The 21075-nt window shown below is 41.5% G+C and overlaps 1 protein-coding gene across 1 annotated transcript in view; it reads right to left on the bottom strand.

Annotated features, from left to right (window-relative positions):
- Window positions 1–21075, bottom strand: part of ADGRD2 (adhesion G protein-coupled receptor D2) — a 385952-nt gene that overhangs the window by 11545 nt on the left and 353332 nt on the right. The gene's annotated exons all lie outside the window — the stretch shown is intronic.

The following is a 21075-nucleotide window of genomic DNA, read 5'->3' as shown; positions in this document are numbered from 1 at the left end:
AAAAAAAAATACTCACTCGCCGGCCTGACGCCACATCTTGGCCCCGATCTCTCTGCTCCCGCTGACTGCCTTCCCCCTCACTTGAAGAAGCCTGGAAAAATTGTATACAAAAATTATTGTCAATGCTACAAATGGCAGCTAATAGTAAGCAACTGGACATAATTACTCACCGCACTCCCCCGCGCCGATTGGCTATGCTCCGAAGAACTTGGCATTCTTGCAAGTTTGTTCTGCAATGAAAAAATGAGCAAAAAATCACATCCAATGCCACAGACAATAAAATAGGCCCAAAACATTAAAAAAACACAATTGACTGTTGACTGATAGTACAATGCAAACTCAAAAAGCGACACCACAACGCCATACATTGCAAGAGAATACAATCGAAGAAACAATACAAGAATAGACCCAAACAAAATTAAGCAAAAATAGACACCTATGTAAAATTTTCTAAAGCTACAAAATTATCCAAAAAAAAAATACTGAAAAAAAAAGGCACAATGAAATAGCAAACTAATGAACGCCATAATTTACAATTACAACAAGACATGATCCAAAACAACACCATCTGGTGACATCCACCGAAATACATCAGAAAAAGGCGATAAATACCATTCTAGATAATAAGCAATAAACATTACGGGACAACCGCTGTTACAATATACAGCAACCCAAAAGATAAAACATAGTGAAATAGAAAAGAAAAAACAATAAATTTTTAAAAAAAGGCCCCCAACTAAAAAATAAAATTAATATAAAGGCCATACTACACACTTGTCAATGGAAACATTCAAGAAAGGAGATACATATGGAAGCCATACGGAAAACGACGTAAAACCATCATAGTTAAAACCCCCCCAAAAAAAGGGAAAATACAATTGAAAATAGAATGGCATAGCAGCCCAGAACAATACAATACAAATGAAACATCATAAATGTAGCCCCCCCCACCAGCAAGAAAAGACACTCAAGGAAAGAAAAAAAAATGCCCACAGCATAATAAAACACAGCAAGACATGAGCCAAGAAAATGCCATACGGATACCCCCAACAATAGAAACCAGAAAAACATGCACCAGAAATTTCACATAAAAATCTGCCAAATTTAAAGACATTGAACAACCGCATGACACCAGAACAACCCAAAACCAAGCAAGGCCGAAGACAATAAACGCCATCATATAGCGCCAGAAGTACATCAAAACCAGATTAAAAAAAACAATTTTTCAATACAACCCACAGTGCCATAACCGTACAATAGCACAGACCAAACATTGCACAAATTAAATCAAAATCAATAAATAAAACACAGAATAAAAAATATGCAAAGAGAAATATATACTTACAGGTTTTTAAAGCAGGTTTCTCCTCAGTGACTTGTCTTGTCTGATAGCCTTGTGAAAGACAATGCCAAACCCCTTTTTTTCTCTCTATATATAGTGGGTTTTTTTTGTCTAGACAAAGTCTAGACAATGTTTTGCATTTTTTAGTGGAAAACACATGCGTCGTACAACGCACCACGACGCAAGTACTTGCGTCGTCTGCGTTGTCAATGCAAGTCAATGGGGAAAAAGCCGCATTGACGACGCAAACACGACGCAAACACGACGCATGCGTTTTTTACAAAGTCTGCGCCGCCCAAAAAATGCAACATGTTGCGTTTGCCGCGCCCTGACAGGTGCGCCCTAACGCCGCATGCGGCGTACAACGCACCAAAACGCATGACAACGCATGTACATGCGGCGCCATGCGGCCCCAATGTTAAATATAGGGCCGCACGCCGCATGCGTTTTGGTGCGGCGACGACGCAGCGGCGCACAACGCAAATGTGAACGTAGCCTCATTTCTACTCCCATTGACTCCAGTGACGTTCGGCTGTGTTTGGCAAAGATTGCAAATACAATATTCGCCACCGATCATAATTGAAACCGAATTTTGAAAAATTCGTTCAACTGATTCAATATTGACCAAAAACCTTGTAAGCCAAGTGGCTGTTAAGTTACCAAAAGGATTTCCACAAAAATTGATTAACCTTGCAATTTTCTATTTTTCCTTTTTTCCTCCCTGTCTTCCAAAAGCCATAACTTTTTTATTTTTCCATCAATATTTAGCCATACAAGGGCTTGTTTTTTGCCAGCCAAGTTGTACTTTTGAATGACTATTGATTTTGCCATATAGTGTACTGGGAAACAGGAAAAAAAATTACAAGTGCGGTAAAATTGAAAAAAAAAAATAATTCCACAATTGTTTTGTTTTTTTAATTACCATGTTCACTATATGGTAAAAGTGACCTGGCAATATGATTCTCCAAGGCAGTACAAGAACAGAAATGCCAAAAATGTAAAGGTTCTTTTAAGTGGTGAAAAAAATTAACATTTGTAAGAAAAATTTGTTTTGCTTATGTTGCTATTTTCCAAAGCCTGTAGTTCGGGATCAGGTCCTGGGTGAGGGCTGTTTTTTTTGGGCGGCTTGAGCTGACATTTTTATTTATACAATTTTTGGGTAGATGCAATGATTTTCTTGCTTCTTATTGCATTTTATTGTAGTATGTAAAAAACGTAATTATGCAATTATGTGCATCCTTCTGCACAGTTTGGAAATGGCTACCAAGATGGCTAGCATCACTATTCTGCTCATCTACATGCTGGAGCACACTTTGAATAGTCTGCGTGAGGAGGTGATGGTCCCAGAGGAAGAGTTGGAAGCAGAGGAGGATGTGGAAGGGATAACAATATCTCAAATTTACAGACTGTCATTGCACAGGTGGGCGACATGGGATGGTGGCTTACAGCGATCAAGGGGGGCTCATGGTACCAGACAAACTGGTGGTGAAGATGCAGGAGCAGATGAGAAAATTGAGGAGGACGAGGAGATGGATGCATGACAGTCAGGAGATGAAGAGGATAATGATACGCTCTCTGTTGTCCATGGTTTCTGAGAGGGAATGAAGGAAGCAACTTTCAGTGTTACCCTGCCACCAACACAGCATGGACTTGGACCTTATGGAAGCATCCGACACATGAGCACCTTTTTGCTGCACTATCTTCAACATGATGCCCATATTCTTAGGGTTAGAAATAGTGCTGATTACTGAGTTGCCACTCTGTTAGATCCATGTTACAAGAGTAAATTTAGCCAGATGCCCCCCCCACCACCACCCTGGAAAGGGATGTGCACATGTTGGAGTATCAAAATACACATGTAGACAATCTTAAGAGTGGTTTTCAAAAAGACAGCAGTGAGGCACGCTACTAGTTGTTGAAGTTCAACCCTTGTAAGGTCTAGGCATCATCGCTAAAACAGCAGCAGCGTAAGTGGCATAAGCAATTTCCGTGAGTCATTTAACACATTTTTTAGACCAGCTTGTGCACCAGCAGAACAGAGTACAAGTCTGACACGTTGTGAGTGACTGAGGAGGATGTTGCAGGAGTATCTGGAGCTCAATATAAATGCCATCAGGGGGGTTGAACCCCTTTAACATTTTGGTCTTCAAAAATGGAAAAATGGCCCAAGCTCATGCCTTGGAGGTTTTGTCATGCCCGGCAACCAGCTTTCTCTCAGAACAGGTCTTCAACGCTGCTGTATGTGTAGACCGCCTAACTTATTAAAAGAACAAGTCATGGATCTCCAATGACTTTTGCACCCCAGTCACAGATTGGGCAGACTAAGCTATGGAGTCTTTTTAGTGTCATGTATTGATCTTGCATTATTGCAGTCTGTGCCATCTTTGTGGTGTCTTCTGTGCCTGCTCTTGCTACTGCTGCTGATGTAAGAAACAATTTTTTGAAATGTGGAGCACCAAGTTGGGTCTCCATCTGGAGGGTTGTCTGTAGTAGAATGTGTGTCAGAGGCATATTATACGGTTTCTACTTTGTGAAAACGGATGCCATTTTTGTGCTGTATCACAATTATTTTTTTGAAATGTGGAGACTCCAAGTTCACTTTCCATCTGGTGGGTTTCCCATGTAAGTAGATATCCCAGACTAGCAGGCATGCACTTTCAGTCAACTACCTGTGTTACTTTTCTTACATTTTTTTTGATCAATTGTAGTATATAAAACTGATGTTTGTGCCTTGTGTGTTACACCCAGTTCTGGCGCTGCACCCAGTTCTGGTCTCTCACCTGCTCCTGCTTCTGGGGCAGCCCCTGTGCCTCTGTGACGTCCCTGCCTGAATCCTTGCTCTCTGTCTGTTCCTCAGTGTCCTCCTGTTGCTTCTCCTTCCCCCACTTCCTGGCACGCTGCCAGCAGGCCTCCAGGGAGAATGCTTAGGACACGCGTGCACATACCTCCGGTCTCTTAAAGGGACAACGTGCATTTTTTAAAAATCTTAATTAGCCAATGGCAGCGTACCGATTACTATAGGGACGGTGCCAGAGCAACGAGTATCTACTCTTGCTATTCCCGGTTCTGTTTGCGCTGTAATAGCATTCCGTTCTGCACTCTGCTTGTACTGTTTGTTTTTGCAGAATATCAGTGTCCAGTTGTTCGGCAATCCTCAGACTACTCCTGCATCTTGATACTCAAGTGCCATCCCATTCTGCCACCCGCCATCCGTACCCTGGACAACGCTAAAGGAGCCAGAGCCAGCTTCCTCCCATCTACCCAGAATCTGACTACCTTCACCAGAGCCTGCTCCACATCTCATACCCGGTGTCCGTCGGTCTTCTTCACCATCTCTGTTATATTTGTTTATCTGTTTGTCCAGCTGGGACAGCTGCCACGTTTCTGGGGTCTAACTGGAGGTAGCACCTGTGTCCCCCAGGTATTCCACTCTGGTCCTGTTTGGGGGATCTTACTACAGATACCTGGGGCTCACTAGATACGCACCCTTCGGAGCCCCCCCGGACCGAGGTCCCGAGGTTCCACTCTAAAAATAAGAAACAAATGTGAACTTCATCACCTGTGCCTCCGCTTCCATTCATTACAATCTGAGTGTGGCTGAAATTAAAAAAAAATTGGAGGTGTTTCATGAGGTCCCACAACGAAGAATGCATGGCCAATGACTGACTGCTACTGTGCCATTTGCAAATTTCTTCTGTGGGTCAATTGATGCCACTTTTCCTGGTGTCAGCCCCTAATTTTAGCTGTTTGGGAATCTTTTTGTCACCACTAAGGTGTTGTCTATGTGTTTGGTTTTGCCTCCCATTGAATCTAATGGGGTTCTAATACATTCGTTGAACCGTTCATCGAGGTCCTTTTGTTGAATCCAAACCGAACCGTGAAAGGTTCATTCATCTCTACTTCGGAGACTTGAAGCAGCGATTGTCCGATTGCCTGTGCTATATACATTGCAGGGCTTCAGCATTGCTATGTACTGTATAGCAAAAATCACGATCTCCTATGAATGCTGGCCATGAGCCGGTGTTAACAGGAGATTCACAACGTCAGACACGAGGGTCTTCTGCAGATCCCCGGCAGTCATGACAACCTATAGGTGACTCCCGATCATGTGACAGGGGCGCAGCATCTGTGACACGCTTCCGGCTAACATGTGTTTAATCCTTCTGTTAGTAATTGACAGTGGGACTTAACAGGTGGGGCCAGAATTGCGTCAAGGGAAAAAAAAAAATCACAGACCACTGGCTTTTGAACTACTGAATTTGCTTGGTAAGTTTTTCTATGGGATATTTTGGGAGGAAGATGAGAGACACCAGACCTAACAATGCAGATGAGCTGAAGGCTGCTATCAAAGAAACCTGGGCTTCCATAACACCTCAGCAGTGCCACAGGCTGATCGCCTCCATGCTACGCCGCATTAATGCAGTATTTGATGCAAAAGGAGCCCTGACCAAGTATTGAGTGCATTTACTGAACATACATTTCAGTAGGCCAACATTTCCGATTTTAAAATCATTTTTCAAGCTGGTGTTATAAAGTATTCTAATTTACTGAGATAATGACTTTGGGGTTTTCATTGAATGTAAGCCACAATCATCAACATTAACAGAAATAAACACGTGAAATAGATCACTCTGTCTGTAATGACTCTATATGATATGAGTTTCACTTTTTGTATTGAAGAACTGAAATAAATTAACTTCTTGATGATATTCTAATTTTGTGAGAAGCACCTATGTACAGTGGGGAAAAGTATTTCATCCCTTGCTGATTTTTTAAGTTTGCCCACTGACAAACAGTCTATAATTTTAAGGGTAGGTTAATGTTAACATTGAGAGATAGAATATCAAAAATAAAATCCAGAAAATCACATTGTATAAATTATATAAATTTATTTGCATTTTGCAGTGAGAAATAAGTATTTGGTCCCCTACCAACCATTTAGCATTCTGGCTCCTACAGACCAGTTAGATGCTCCTAATGAACTAATTACCTGCATTAAAGACAGCCATCTTACATAGTCACCTTAGAAAAGACTCCTGTCCACAGACTCAATCAGTAAAGGTACCTTCACACGAAGCGACGCTGCAGCGATAGCGACAACGATGCTGATCGCTGCAGCGTCGCTGTTTGATCGCTGGAGAGCTGTCACACAGACCGCTCTCCAGCGACCAACGATGCCGAGGTCCCCGGCTAACCAGGGTAAACATCGGGTTGCTAAGCGCAGGGCCGCGCTTAGTAACCCGATGTTTACCCTGGTTACCAGCGTAAAATGTAAAAAAAACAAACACTACATACTTACATGCGTCCCCCGGCGTCCGCTTCCTGCACTGACTGAGCGCCGGCAGTAGCAGGGCACAGCGGTGACGTCACCGCTGTGCTGTGCTTTCACTTTCACTTTGCGGCGCTCAGTCAGTGTGGGAAGCGGATGCCGGGGGACGCATGTAAGTATGTACTGTTTGTTTTTTTTACATTTTACGCTGGTAACCAGGGTAAACATCGGGTTACTAAGCGCGGCCCTGCGCTTAGTAACCCGATGTTTACCCTGGTTACCAGTGTAAAATATCGCTGGTATCGTTGCTTTTGCTGTCAAACACAACGATACACGGCGATCGGACGACCAAATAAAGTTCTGAACTTTATTCAGCGACCAGCGACATCACAGCAGGATCCTGATCGCTGCTGCGTGTCAAACTAAACGATATCGCTAGCCAGGATGCTGCAACGTCACAGATCGCTAGCAATATCGTTACAAAGTCGTTTCGTGTGAAGGTACCTTAAGACTCTAACCTTTACAACACGGGCAAGACCAACGAGATTTATACGAATGTCAGACCTACATAAAGCTGGAATGAGCTACAAAACCATAAGTGAGATGCTGGGTGAGAAGGAGACAACTGTTGGTGCAATAATAAGGAAACAGAATAAATACAAAATAACTGTCAATTGACATCGATCTGGGGCACCATGCAAAATCTCACCTTGTGGGGTATCCTTGATCATGAGGAAAGTGAGAGATCAGCCTAAAACTACACGGGGGGAACTTGTTAATTATCTCAAGGCAGCTGGGGCCACAGTCACCAAGAAAACCCTTGCTAACACATTACGCCGAAAAACATTTAAAATTCTGCAGTGCAGAATGGGTCGTGACTGGGTCTTCCAGCAAGACAATGTCCCAAAACATACAGCCAAGGCAACAAAGGAGTGGCCCTAAAAGAAGCACATTAAGGTCATGAAGTGACCTAGCCAGTCTCCAGACCTAAATCCCATAGAAAACTTATAGTTGAAGCTCCAAGTTGCCAAGCGACAGCCTCAAAATCTTAATAATTTAGAAATGATCTGCAAAGAGGAGTGGACCAAAATTCCTCCTGACATGTGTGAAAACCTCATCATTAACTACCAAAAACATCTGACTGCTGTGCTTGCCAACAAGGGTTTTGCCACCAAGTACTAAGTCTTGTTTGCCAGAGGGATCAAATACTTATTTATCACTGCAAAATGCAAGTACATTTATATAATTGTAATTTATAATTTTATCTTCTGGATTTTATTTTTGTTTTTCTATCTCTCAGTGTTAAAATTAACATTCCCTTAAACTTAAAATTATAGACTGTTCATGTCTGTCAGTGGGAAAACCTACAAAATCAGCAAGGGATCAAACACTTATTTCCCCCACTGTGTGTGTGCGTGTGCGTGTGCGTGTGTACATATATATACACACATATATTATATACACATACACACATTAGATATATAGATATAGATATAGATATAGATACAGTATACTGTAGATATAGATATATATATATATATATGTATATATTTTTATATATATATATATATATATATATATATATCTCTCTCTCTCTCTCTCTATATATATATATATATATATATATATATATATATATATATATATATATATATACACATACACATACACAGTACAGACCAAAAGTTTGGACACACCCCATTTTTCTGTATTTTCAGGACTATGAAAATTGTACATTCAAACTGAAGGCATCAAAACTATGAATTAACACATGTTGAATTATATACTTAACAAAAAAGTGTGAAACAACTGGAAATGTGTCTTATATTCTAGGTTCTTCAAAGCAGCCACCTTTTGCTTTGATGACTGCTTTGCAAACTCTTGGCATTCTCTTGATGAGCTTCAAGAAGTAGTCACCGGGAATGGTTTTCACTTCACAGGTGTGCCCTGTCAGGTTTAATAAGTGGGATTTCTTGCCTTATAAATGGGGTTGGGACAATCAGTTGTGTTGTGCAGAAGTCTGGTGGATACACAGCTGATAGTCCTACTGAATAGACTGCTGGAATTTGTATTATGGCAAGAAAAAAACAGCCAAGTAAAGAAAAACGAGTGGCCATCATTACTTTAAGAAATGAAGGTCAATCAGTCCGAAAAATTGGGAAAACTTTGAAAGTGTCCCCAAGTGCAGTTGCAAAGACCATCAAGCGCTACAAAGAAACTGGCTCACATAAGGACCGCCCCAGGAAGGGAAGACCAAGAGACACCTCTGCTTCTGAGGATAAGTTTATCAGAGTCACCAGCCTCAGAAATTGCAGGTTCACAGCAGCTCAGATTAGAGACCAGGCCAATGCCACACAGAGTTCTAGCAGCAGACACATCTCTACAACAACTGTTAAGAGGAGACTTTGTGCAGCAGGCCTTCATGGTAAAATAGCTGCTAGGAAACCACTGCTAAGGACAGTCAACAAGCATAAGAAACTTGTTTGGGCTAAAGAACACAAGGAATGGACATTAGACCAGTGGAAATCTGTGCTTTGGTCTGATGAGTCCAAATTTGCGATTTTTGGTTCCAACCACCGTGTCTTTGTGCGATGCAGAAAAGGTGAACGGATGGACTCTACACGCCTGGTTTCCACCGTGAAGCATGGAGGAGGAGGTGTGATGGTGTGGAGGTGCTTTGCTGGTGACACTGTTGGGGATTTATTCAAAATTGAAGACACACTGAACCAGCATGGCTACCACAGCATCTTGCAGCGGCATGCTATTCCATCCGGTTTGCGTTTAGTTGGACCATCATTTATTTTTCAACAGGACAATGACCCAAACACCCCCCCAGGCTGTGTAAGGTCTATTTGACCAAGGAGAGTGATGGGGTGCTACGCCATATGACCTGGCCTCCACAGTCACCAGACCTGAACCCAATTGAGATGGTTTGGGGTGAGCTGGACCACAGAGTGAAGGCAAGAGGGCTAACAAGTGCTAAGCATCTTTGGGAACTTCTTCAAAATTGTTGGAAGACCATTTCCGGTGGCTACCTCTTGAAGCTCATCAAGAGAATGCCAAGAGTGTGCAAAGCAGTCATCAAAGCAAAAGGTGGCTGCTTTGAAGAATCTAAAATATAAGACATATTTTCAGTTGTTTCGCACTTTTTTGTTAAGTGTATAATTCCATATGTGTTAATTCATAGTTTTGATGTCTTCAGTGTGAATTTACAATTTTCATAGTCATGAAAATATAGAAAAAATCTTTAAATGAGAAGGTGTGTCCAAACTCTTCGTCTGTACTGTATATATATATTTATTACATTTATATATAATATATAAATATATATATACATATATGTATATAAATATATAAAGATATACACATATACATATATATATATATATATATATATATATATATATATATATATATATATATACATACTAGATGGTGGCCTGATTCTAATGCATCGGGTATTCTAGAATATGCATGTCCACGTAGTATATTGCAAAGTCACGTAGTATATTGCCCAGCCACGTAGTACATTGCCCAGCCACGTAGTACATTGCCCAGCCACGTAGTACATTGCCCAGCCACGTAGTACATTGCCCAGCCACATAGTACATTGCCCAGCCACATAGTATATTGCCCAGCCACATAGTACATTGCCGAGCCACGTAGTACATTGCCCAGCCACGTAGCACATTGCCCAGCCACATAGTATATTGCCCAGCCACGTAGCATATTGCCCAGCCATGTAGTATATTGCCCAGCCACGTAGTATATTGCCCAGCCACATAGTATATTGCCCAGCCACGTAGTATACAGATTTAAAATAAAAAATAAACATATACTCACCTTCCGAAGGCCCGTTGAAGTCCTGGCCCTGTGTGCGGTGCACGCGGCAGCTTCCGGTCCCAGGGTTGGTATGAGCGCTGGACCTGTGATGACATCGCGGTCACATGATCGTGACATCATGGCAGGTCCTTCTCACATACCATCCTTGCCACCGGAACCTGCCGCTTGCATGGAGCGGTCACTGGAGCATCGCGAGGAGCGGGAAAGGCGGCAGATGGTGAGTATAGCAGGTTTTTTGGTTTTTTTCATTATTTTTAACATGACATTTTTACTATTGATGCTGCATAGGCAGCATCAATAGTAAATAGTTGGGGACACACAGGGTTAATTCACAGCGGTAACGGAGTGCGTTTCACCGCAGCCCATTACCGCTGCCATTAACCCTGTGTGAGCGGTGACTGGAGGGAATTATGGAGCGGGCGTCGGGCACTGACTGCAGGGGAGTAGGGGAGGGACTAATTGGACTGTGCCCGTCGCTGATTGGTCGCGGCTGCCGCCGAGACCAATCAGCGATGCGGGATTTCCGTGACTTAAGTTGAGGACAGAAAGACGGAAGTACCCCTTAGACAATTATATATATATATATATATATATATATATATATATATATATATAAATGTATATACAGTGGGGCAAAAAAGTATTTAGTCAGTCAGCAATAGTGCAAGTTCCACCACTTAAAAAGATAAGAGGCGTCTGTAATTTACATCATAGGTAGACCTCAACTATGGGAGACAAACTGAGAAAAAAAAATCCAGAAAATCACATTGTCTGTTTTTTTAGCATTTTATTTGCATATTATGGTGGAAAATAAGTATTTGGTCAGAAACAAAATTTCATCTCAATACTTTGTAATATATCCTTTGTTGGCAATGACAGAGGTCAAACGTTTTCTGTAACTCTTCACAAGGTTGCCACACACTGTTGTTGGTATGTTGGCCCATTCCTCCATGCAGATCTCCTCTAGAGCAGTGATGTTTTTGGCTTTTCGCTTGGCAACACGGACTTTCAACTGCCTCCAAAGGTTTTCTATAGGGTTGAAATCTGGAGACTGGCTAGGCCACTCCAGGACCTTGAAATGCTTCTTACGAAGCCACTCCTTCGTTGCCCTGGCGGTGTGCTTTGGATCATTGTCATGTTGAAAGACCCAGCCACGTTTCATCTTCAATGCCCTTGCTGATGGAAGGAGGTTTGCACTCAAAATCTCACGATACATGGCCCCATTCATTCTTTCATGTACCCGGATCAGCCGTCCTGGCCCCTTTGCAGAGAAACAGCCCCAAAGCATAATGTTTCCACCACCATGCTTTACAGTAGGTATGGTGTTTGATGGATGCAACTCAGTATTCTTTTTCCTCCAAACACGACAAGTTGTGTTTCTACCAAACAGTTCCAGTTTGGTTTCATCAGACCATAGGACATTCTCCCAAAACTCCTCTGGATCATCCAAATGCTCTCTAGCAAGCTTCAGACGGGCCCGGACATGTACTGGCTTAAGCAGTGGGACACGTCTGGCACTGCAGGATCTGAGTCCATGGTGGCGTAGTGTGTTACTTATGGTAGGCCTTGTTACATTGGTCCCAGCTCTCTGCAGTTCATTCACTAGGTCCCCCCGCGTGGTTCTGGGATTTTTGCTCACCGTTCTTGTGATCATTCTGACCCCACGGGGTGGGATTTTGCATGGAGCCACCGATCGAGGGAGATTATCAGTGGTCTTGAATGTCTTCCATTTTCTAATTATTGCTCCCACTGTTGATTTCTTCACTCCAAGCTGGTTGGCTATTGCAGATTCAGTCTTCCCAGCCTGGTGCAGGGCTACAATTTTGTTTCTGGTGTCCTTTGACAGCTCTTTGGTCTTCACCATAGTGGAGTTTGGAGTCAGACTGTTTGAGGGTGTGCACAGGTGTCTTTTTATACTGATAACAAGTTTAAACAGGTGCCATTACTACAGGTAATGAGTGGAGGAAAGAGGAGACTCTTAAAGAAGAAGTTACAGGTCTGTGAGAGCCAGAAATCTTGATTGTTTGTTTCTGACCAAATACTTATTTTCCACCATAATATGCAAATAAAATGCTAAAAAACAGACAATGGGATTTTCTGGATTTTTTTTTTCTCAGTTTGTCTCCCATAGTTGAGGTCTACCTATGATGTAAATTACAGACGCCTCTCATCTTTTTAAGTGGTGGAACTTGCACTATTGCTGACTGACTAAATACTTTTTTGCCCCACTGTACATATATATATATATATATATATATATATATATATATATATATATATATATATATATATATACACATATACAGTACAGACCAAAAGTTTGGACACACCTTCTCATTTAAAGATTTTTCTGTATTTTCATGACTATGAAAATTGTACATTCAGACTGAAGGCATCAAAACTATGAATTAACACATGTGGAATTATATACTTAACAAAAAAGTGTGAAACAACTGAAAATATGTCTTATATTCTAGGTTCTTTAACCCCTTCACCCCCAAGGGTGGTTTGCACGTTAATGACCGGGCCAATTTTTACAATTCTGACCACTGTCCCTTTATGAGGTTATAACTCTGGAACGCTTCAACAGATCCTGGTGATTCTGACACTGTTTTCTCGTGACATATTGTACTTCATGATAGTGATAAAATTTCTTTGATATTACCTGTGCTTATTTGTGAAAAAAATGCAAATTTGGTGAAAATTTTGAAAATTTCGCAATTTTCCAAACTTGAATTTTTATGCAATAAAATCACAGAGATATGTCACACAAAATACTTAATAAGTAACATTTCCCACATGTCTGCTTTACATCAGCACAATTTTGGAACCAACATTTTTTTTTGTTAGGGAATTATAAGGGTTAATATTGACCAGCAATTTCTCATTTTTACAACACCATTTTTTTTTGTTGGGATCACATCTCATTTGAAGTCATTTTGAGGGGTCTATATGATAGAAAATAACCAAGTGTGACACCATTCTAAAAACCGCACCCCTCAATGTGCTCAAAACCACATTTAAGAAGTTTATTAACCCTTCAGGTGTTTCACAGGAATTTTTGGAATGTTTAAATAAAAATGAACATTTTACTTTTTTCACAAAAAATTTACTTCAGCTCCAATTTGTTTTATTTTACCAAGGGTAACAGGAGAAAATGGATCACAAAAGTTGTTGTACAATTTGTCCTGAGTACGCCGATACCCCATATGTGGGGGTAAACCACTGTTTGTGCGCATGGCAGAGCTCGGAAGCGAAGGAGCGCCATTTGACTTTTCAATGCAAAATTGACTGGAATTGAGATGGGACGCCATGTTGCGTTTGGAGAGCCCCTGATGTGCCTAAACATTGAAACCCCCCACAAGTGACACCATTTTGGAAATTAGACCCCCTAAGGAACTTATCTAGATGTGTGGTGAGAGCTTTGACCCATTAAGTGATTCACAGAAGTTTATAATGCAGAGCCGTAAAAATAAAAAATCATATTTTTTCACAAAAATGATTTTTCGCCCCCAATTTTTTTTTCCCAATGGTAAGAGAAGAAATTGGACCCCAAAAGTTGTTGTACAATTTGTCCTGAGTACACTGATACCCCATATGTGGGGGTAAACCACTGTTTGGGCGCATGGGAGAGCTCGGAAGGGAAGGAGCGCCGTTTGACTTTTCAATGCAAAATTTACAGGAATTGAGATGGGACGCCATGTTGCGTTTGGAGAGCCACTGATGTGCCTAAACATTGAAAGCCCCCACAAGTGACACCATTTTGGAAACTAGACCCCCTAAGGAACTCATCTAGATGTGTTGTGAGAGCTTTCAACCCCCAAGTGTTTCACTACAGTTCATAATGCAGAGCCGTGAAAATAAAAATTATTATTTTTTCCACAAAAATTATTTTTTAGCCCCCAGTTTTGTATTTTTCCAAGAGTAACAGTTGAAATTAGACTCCAAAAGTTGTTGTGCAATTTGTCCTGAGTACGCTGATACCCCATATGGGGGGGGGAACCACCGTTTGAGCGCATGGCAGAGCTCGGAAGGGAAGGAGCGTCATTTGGAATGCAGACTTAGATGGATTGGTCTGCAGGCGTCACATTGCGTTTGCAGAGCCCCTAATGTACCTAAACAGTAGAAACCCCCCAAAAGTGACCCCATATTGGAAACTAGACCCCCCAAGGAACTTATCTAGATGTGTTGTGAGAACTTTGAACCCCCAAGTATTTCACTACAGTTTATAATGCAGAGCCGTGAAAATAAAAAATCCTTTTTTTTCCACAAAAATTATTTTTTAGCCCCCACTTTTGTATTTTTTCAAGGGTAACAGTTGAAATTAGACCCCAAAAGTTGTTGTCCAATTTGTCCTGGTACGCTGATACCCCATATGTGGGGGGGAACCACCTTTTGAGCGCATGGCACAGCTTGGAAGGGAAGGAGCGTCATTTGGAATGCAGACTTAGCTGGATTGGTCTGCAGGCGTCACATTGCGTTTGCAGAGCCCCTAATGCACCTAAACAATAGAAACCCCCCACAAGTGACCCCATATTGGAAACTAGACCCCCCATGGAACTTGTGAGATCTTTGAACCTCCAAGTGTTTCACTACAGTTTATAATCAGAGCCGTGAAAATAAAAAATCCTTTTTTTTTCACAAAAATTATTTTTTAGCTTCCAGTTTTGTATTTTCCCAACGGTAACAGGAGAAATTGGACCCGAAAAGTTGTTGTCTAATGTGTCCTGAGTACGCTGATACCCCACATGTTGGGGTAAACCCCTGTTTGGGTACACGGGAGAGCTCAGAAGGGAAGGAGCATTGTTTTACTTTTTCAACGCAGAATTGGCTGGAATTGAGATCGGACGCCATGTCGCGTTTTAGAGCCCCTGATGTGCCTAAACAGTGAAAACCCCCCAATTATAACTGAAACCCTAATCCAAACACATCCCTAACCCTAATCCCAAAGGTAACCCTAACCACACCCCTTCACCTGACACACCCCTAACCCTAATCCCAACCCTATTCCCAACTGTAAATGTAATCCAAACTCTAACCCTAACTTTAGCCCCAACCCTATCCCTAACTTTAGCCCCAACCCTAACTGTAGCCTTAACCCTAGCCCCAACCCTAACTGTTGTGATCCGCTTTTTGGCTCCCCTGGTGGTGGCTGGTGGTACTGGAGACTTGTGTGTGCTTTTCTGCCTCAGCTCACCTGCTTCCATCAGTTTTGGGAGTTCCCTATTTAGCCTTGCTCTCCAGTCACTTCCTTGCCGGTCATCATTGTAACCTGAGTCATTCAGTTGCATGTTCCTGCTACTAGTCTGCTGATCAGCTAAGTGGACTCTTGTCCTTATTGTTTTGTTTTTCTTGTCCAGTTTACAGTTTTGTCATTTCCTGTTACTGGAAGCTCTTGTGGACTGAAATTGCCACTCCTGTGTCATGAGTTGACACAGGAGTCTTAAAGTAATTTCAGGATGGGTTTTTGAAAGGGTTTTTCAGCTGACCGTGAAGTCCTTTTTTGTATCCTTCCTCTATCTAGTAAGTGGACCTCGCTTTGCTAAATCTACCTTCATACTGTGTATGTCTTTTCCTCTGAACTCACCGTTAATATACGTGGGGGCTACTATCATCTTTGGGGAATTTCTCTAGAGGTAAGCCAGGTCTGTTCCTTCCTCTTCCAGGCGTAGTTAGTTCTCCGGCTGGCGCGTGGCATCTAGGCAGCCGTAGGAATGCTTCCTGGCTACTGTTAGTTGTGTGGTAGATTTAGGTCACGGTCAGCTTGAGTTTCCATCACCCGAGAGCTAGTCTGTTATTTTTGTGTTTCTGATGTTCCCATGCCATTGGGGAATCATGACACCTAACCCTAGCCCTAACCCTAACCCTTGCCCTAATGGGAAAATGGAAATAAATACATTTTTTTAATTTTTTAATTTTTCGCTAAATAAGGGGGTGATGAAGGGGGGTTTGATTTACTTTTACAGTGGGTTTTTTAGCGGATTTTTATGATTGGCAGCCGTCACACACTGAAAGACGCTTTTATTGCAAAAAATATTTTTTGCGTTACCACATTTTGAGAGCTATAATTTTTCCAGATTTTGGTCCACAGAGTCATGTGAGGTCTTGTTTTTTGCGGGACGATTTGACGTTTTTATTTGTAACATTTTCAGGCACGTGACATTTTTTGATCGCTTTTTATTTCGATTTTTGTGAGGCAGAATGACCAAAAACCAGCTATTCATGAATTTCTTTTGGGGGAGGCGTTTATACCGTTCCACGTTTGGTAAAATGGATAAACCAGTTTTATTCTTAGGGTCAGAATGATTACAGCGATACCTCATTTATATCATTTTTTTATGTTTTGGCGCTTTTATACGATAAAAACTATTTTATAGAAAAAATAATTATTTTTGCATCGCTTTATTCTGAGGACTATAACTTTTTTATTTTTTCTTTGATGACGCTGTATGGTGGCTCGTTTTTTGCGGGACAAGATGACATTTTCAGCTGTACCATGGTTATTTATATCCGTCTTTTAGATCGCGTGTTATTCCACTTTTTATTTGGCGGTATGATAATAAAGTGTTGTTTTTTGCCTCGTTTTGTTTTGTTTTGTTTTTACGGTGTTCACTGAAGGGGTTAACTAGTGGGAGAGTTTTATAGGTCGGGTCGCTACGGACGCGGAGATACTAAATATGTGTACTTTTATTGTTTTGTTTTTTTTATTTAAAGAAATGTATTTACAGGAACAATATATGTTTTTTTTTTTTGCATTTTTTTTTGAATTTTTTTTTTACACTTGGGAAATATTTTTTTTTTACATTTTTACTTTGGGGGGGGGGGACATCACAGATCGGTGATCTGACAGTTTGCACAGCACTATATCAGATCACCGATCTGACTTACAGCACTGCAGGCTTACCAAGCGCCTGCTCTGAGCAGGCACTCGGTAAGTCACCTCCCTCCCTGCAGGACCCGGATGCCGCGGCCATTTTGGATCCGGGCCTGCTGCAGGGAGGAGAGGTAAGAGACCCTCGGAGCAGCGTGATCACATCGCGTTGCTCCGGGGGTCTCAGGGAAGCCCGCAGGGAGCCCCCTCCCTGCGCGATGCTTCCCTGTACCGCCGGCACACCGCGATCATGTTTGATCACGGTGTGCCGGGGGTTAATGTGCTGGGGGCAGTCCGTGACCGCTCCTGGCACATAGTGCTGGATGTCTGCTGCGATAGGCAGCGGACACCCGGACGCGATCGGCCGCGCTCCCCCCGTGAACGCGGCCAATCGTGCTGGACGTACTATCCCGTCGGTGGTCATACGGGCCCACCCCACCTCGACGGGATAGTACATCCAATGTCAGAAAGGGGTTAAAGTAGCCACCTTTTGCTTTGATGACTGCTTTGCACACTCTTGGAATTCTCTTGATGAGCTTCAAGAGGTTGTCACCGGAAATGGTTTTCACTTCACAGGTGTGCCCTGTCAGGTTTAATAAGTAGGATTTCTTGCCTTATAAATGGGGTTGGGACCATCAGTTGTGTTGTGCAGAAGTCTGGTGGATATGCAGCTGATAGTCCTACTGAATAGACTGTTAGAATCTGTATTATGGCAAGAAAAAAACAACTAAGTAACGAAAAACGAGTGGCCATCATTACTTTAAGAAATGAAGGTCAGTCAATCCGAAAAATTGGGAAAACTTTGAAAGTGTCCCCAAGTGCAGTTGCAAAGACCATCAAGCGCTACAAAGAAACTGGCTCACATAAGGACCGCCCCAGGAAGGGAAGACCAAGAGACACCTCTGCTTCTGAGGATAAGTTTATCAGAGTCACCAGCCTCAGAAATTTCAGGTTCACAGCAGCTCAGATTAGAGACCAGGCCAATGCCACACAGAGTTCTAGCAGCAGACACATCTCTACAACAACTGTTAAGAGGAGACTTTGTGCAGCAGGCCTTCATGGTAAAATAGCTGCTAGGAAACCACTGCTAAGGACAGTCAACAAGCATAAGAAACTTGTTTGGGCTAAAGAACACAAGGAATAGACATTAGACCAGTGGAAATCTGTGCTTTGGTCTGATGAGTCCAAATTTGCGATTTTTGGTTCCAACCACCGTGTCTTTGTGCAGAAAAGGTGAACGGATGGACTCTACACGCCTGGTTTCCACCGTGAAGCATGGAGGAGGAGGTGTGATGGTGTGGAGGTGCTTTGCTGGTGACACTGTTGGGGATTTATTCAAAATTGAAGGCACACTGAACCAGCATGGCTACCACAGCATTTTGCATCCGCATGCTATTCCATGCGGTTTGGGTTTAGTTGGTCCATCATTTATTTTTCAACAGGACAATGACCCCAAACACATCTCCAGGCTGTGTAAGGGCTATTTGACCAAGAAGGAGAGTGATGGGCTGCTACGCCAGACCTGAACCCATTCAAGATGGTTTGGGGTGAGCTGGACCGCAGAGGGAAGGCGAAAGGGCCAACAAGTGCTAAGCATTTCTGGGAACTCCTTCAAGATTGTTGGAAGACCATTCCCGGTGACTACCTCTTGAAGCTCATTAAGAGAATGCCAAGAGTGTGCAAAGCAGTCATCAAAGCAAAAGGTGGCTACTTTGAAGAACCTAGAATATAAGACATAATTTCCGTTGTTTCACACTTTTTTGTTAAGTATATAATTCCACATGTGTTAATTCATAGTTTTGATGCCTTCAGTGTGAATGTACAATTTTCATAGTCATGAAAATACAGAAAAATCTTTAAATGAGAAGGTGTGTCAAAACTTTTGGTCTGTACTGTATATATACTGTGTATATATATATATATATATATATATATATATATATATATATATATACATACACACACACACATTGCTTCTCCTCCACATGTACAGCTTCAACATTTTATAGTCTATGCTAATGTAGACCGGCTATTCACTCGGCTACATTATCCTCTTGTAACATTTCAGAATGTCAACCGGGAAGAAATAAAAGTGAACAAGCGGTCATTGTGCAGCATGTATACAGATGTAAATATATATGCATACGGCTTATGTAAATGCATGTTGTATACTTTTCCATTAATCAACATTTAAAAAGGGAGCTTATAGCTACAATCTAAAAGAATTAGAAGAAATGAACCCCATTTGTAGAATTGTATTTATTTCCTTCCATAAAGGATCTTTTTCCTCTGTAACTGCTCTACTAGCTGGCGATTCATTGCTGTACTTAGCTGATAAAGTAAGGTTAGGCATAAGCAATGTGCAATGAACAAATGTTATGTATGATGTAGTCATACAAGAAAAATTAAGTTATAAAGAGAAAAATAAAAGATGACAGAGCTGGGCATTCTGACTGTTCTGTTATTTGGCTTTTACCCAAGGATGAAATACATTAGACCGATGTTTTTATCAGAAATTCATTATATATACAGTATACGTATATAGGAGTTGAGAAAATATTTGCAGGCCATGTTGGCAGATTCATGGCCAAGGGACTAGAGCACTGCCAACCTCTCTGGCGTCTTTTCTGATTTGTGATGGGAGACCTCGGCAGAGGCCCAGGAAGATTAAAACGCGTTGTCCATGTTACCTTGGTATATACAGTAGCACTGTGTACTTACAATTGCTTGTTTTGCCTTTCTATGGAGAAAATTCTTCTCTTTTCTCTGTTCTATGTAGAAACCGGAAGCCTCTTGTCCCTGCATTTATCATTCCCCTCTTCACCTCCTGACCCAGATCCTGCCTCCGGCCAGGGACTTTTGCAGTGACTCATGACTCATGCAGACAAAATTGACCTCCTGTTTCTACATAGAGCTTAGAAGGATCCAGCTCGTCAGTTTTTAATCACGTGATGTCATAGACATAATGCAAAAGAGAAGAATTAGCTGGGTAAAAGGGAAAAATTAGCAATTTTAAGTACACAGTGCTGTATAATGTGATGATCACAATATATTAAAGGGATACAAATATTGATGGGAGCGCTTCCATAATGAATGATTCATCTTACCTGTGGTTAAAATCTTGTTAATTCGAATTTAAGAGTCAAAACTTTAGCTTTGCTCTTAAGACCGTACTCATTTTTGCAATATGGTCTTGAATTAATTTATATGGAAAATTAATTTTTTTATGGTGTGCAAACGGAAACTGGTTTGCAATCCACAGCCCACATTGGTGAAAGACTTTAGTTCAGTATGGTGTCCCAAGATTTTGATTTTGAAAGGAAAACTAAAGGTTTTCAGTCGGGGTGTACTCATTTGTGTTGAGCACTGTTTTTTTTGTTTGTTTTTTTTACAGGTTTCAGATTTGTTTTCCCACTACTTACATAAGAATAATGAAAGAAATGCATATTTGCTAATCATTCTGACCTGGAGGATCATTTTGCTAGTTTATTTTTACAGCACAACAAATCCTATAAAAAGAAACTCACCCAAAAATGGTAAAACTGCATTATTTTCACCATTTTATTTGGATTTTTTCTCCTTGTTTTTTGGTACATTATATAGTAAAATAAATAGTATCATTCAAAATTACATATGTCAATGTAGCTATGAGTATGTCAATAGGAAAAAAAAAGTCATGCCCTTGAGAGAAGTAAGAAAAGGGAAAAAGTGATGTTGACCGAACGTGCTTGAAGGAGGTGCTGTTTTCGG

This window comes from Ranitomeya variabilis, chromosome 2 (genome assembly GCF_051348905.1).
Source record: "Ranitomeya variabilis isolate aRanVar5 chromosome 2, aRanVar5.hap1, whole genome shotgun sequence".
Lineage (NCBI taxonomy): Eukaryota > Metazoa > Chordata > Amphibia > Anura > Dendrobatidae > Ranitomeya > Ranitomeya variabilis.
This window is presented reverse-complemented; position numbering and strand designations above follow the sequence as displayed.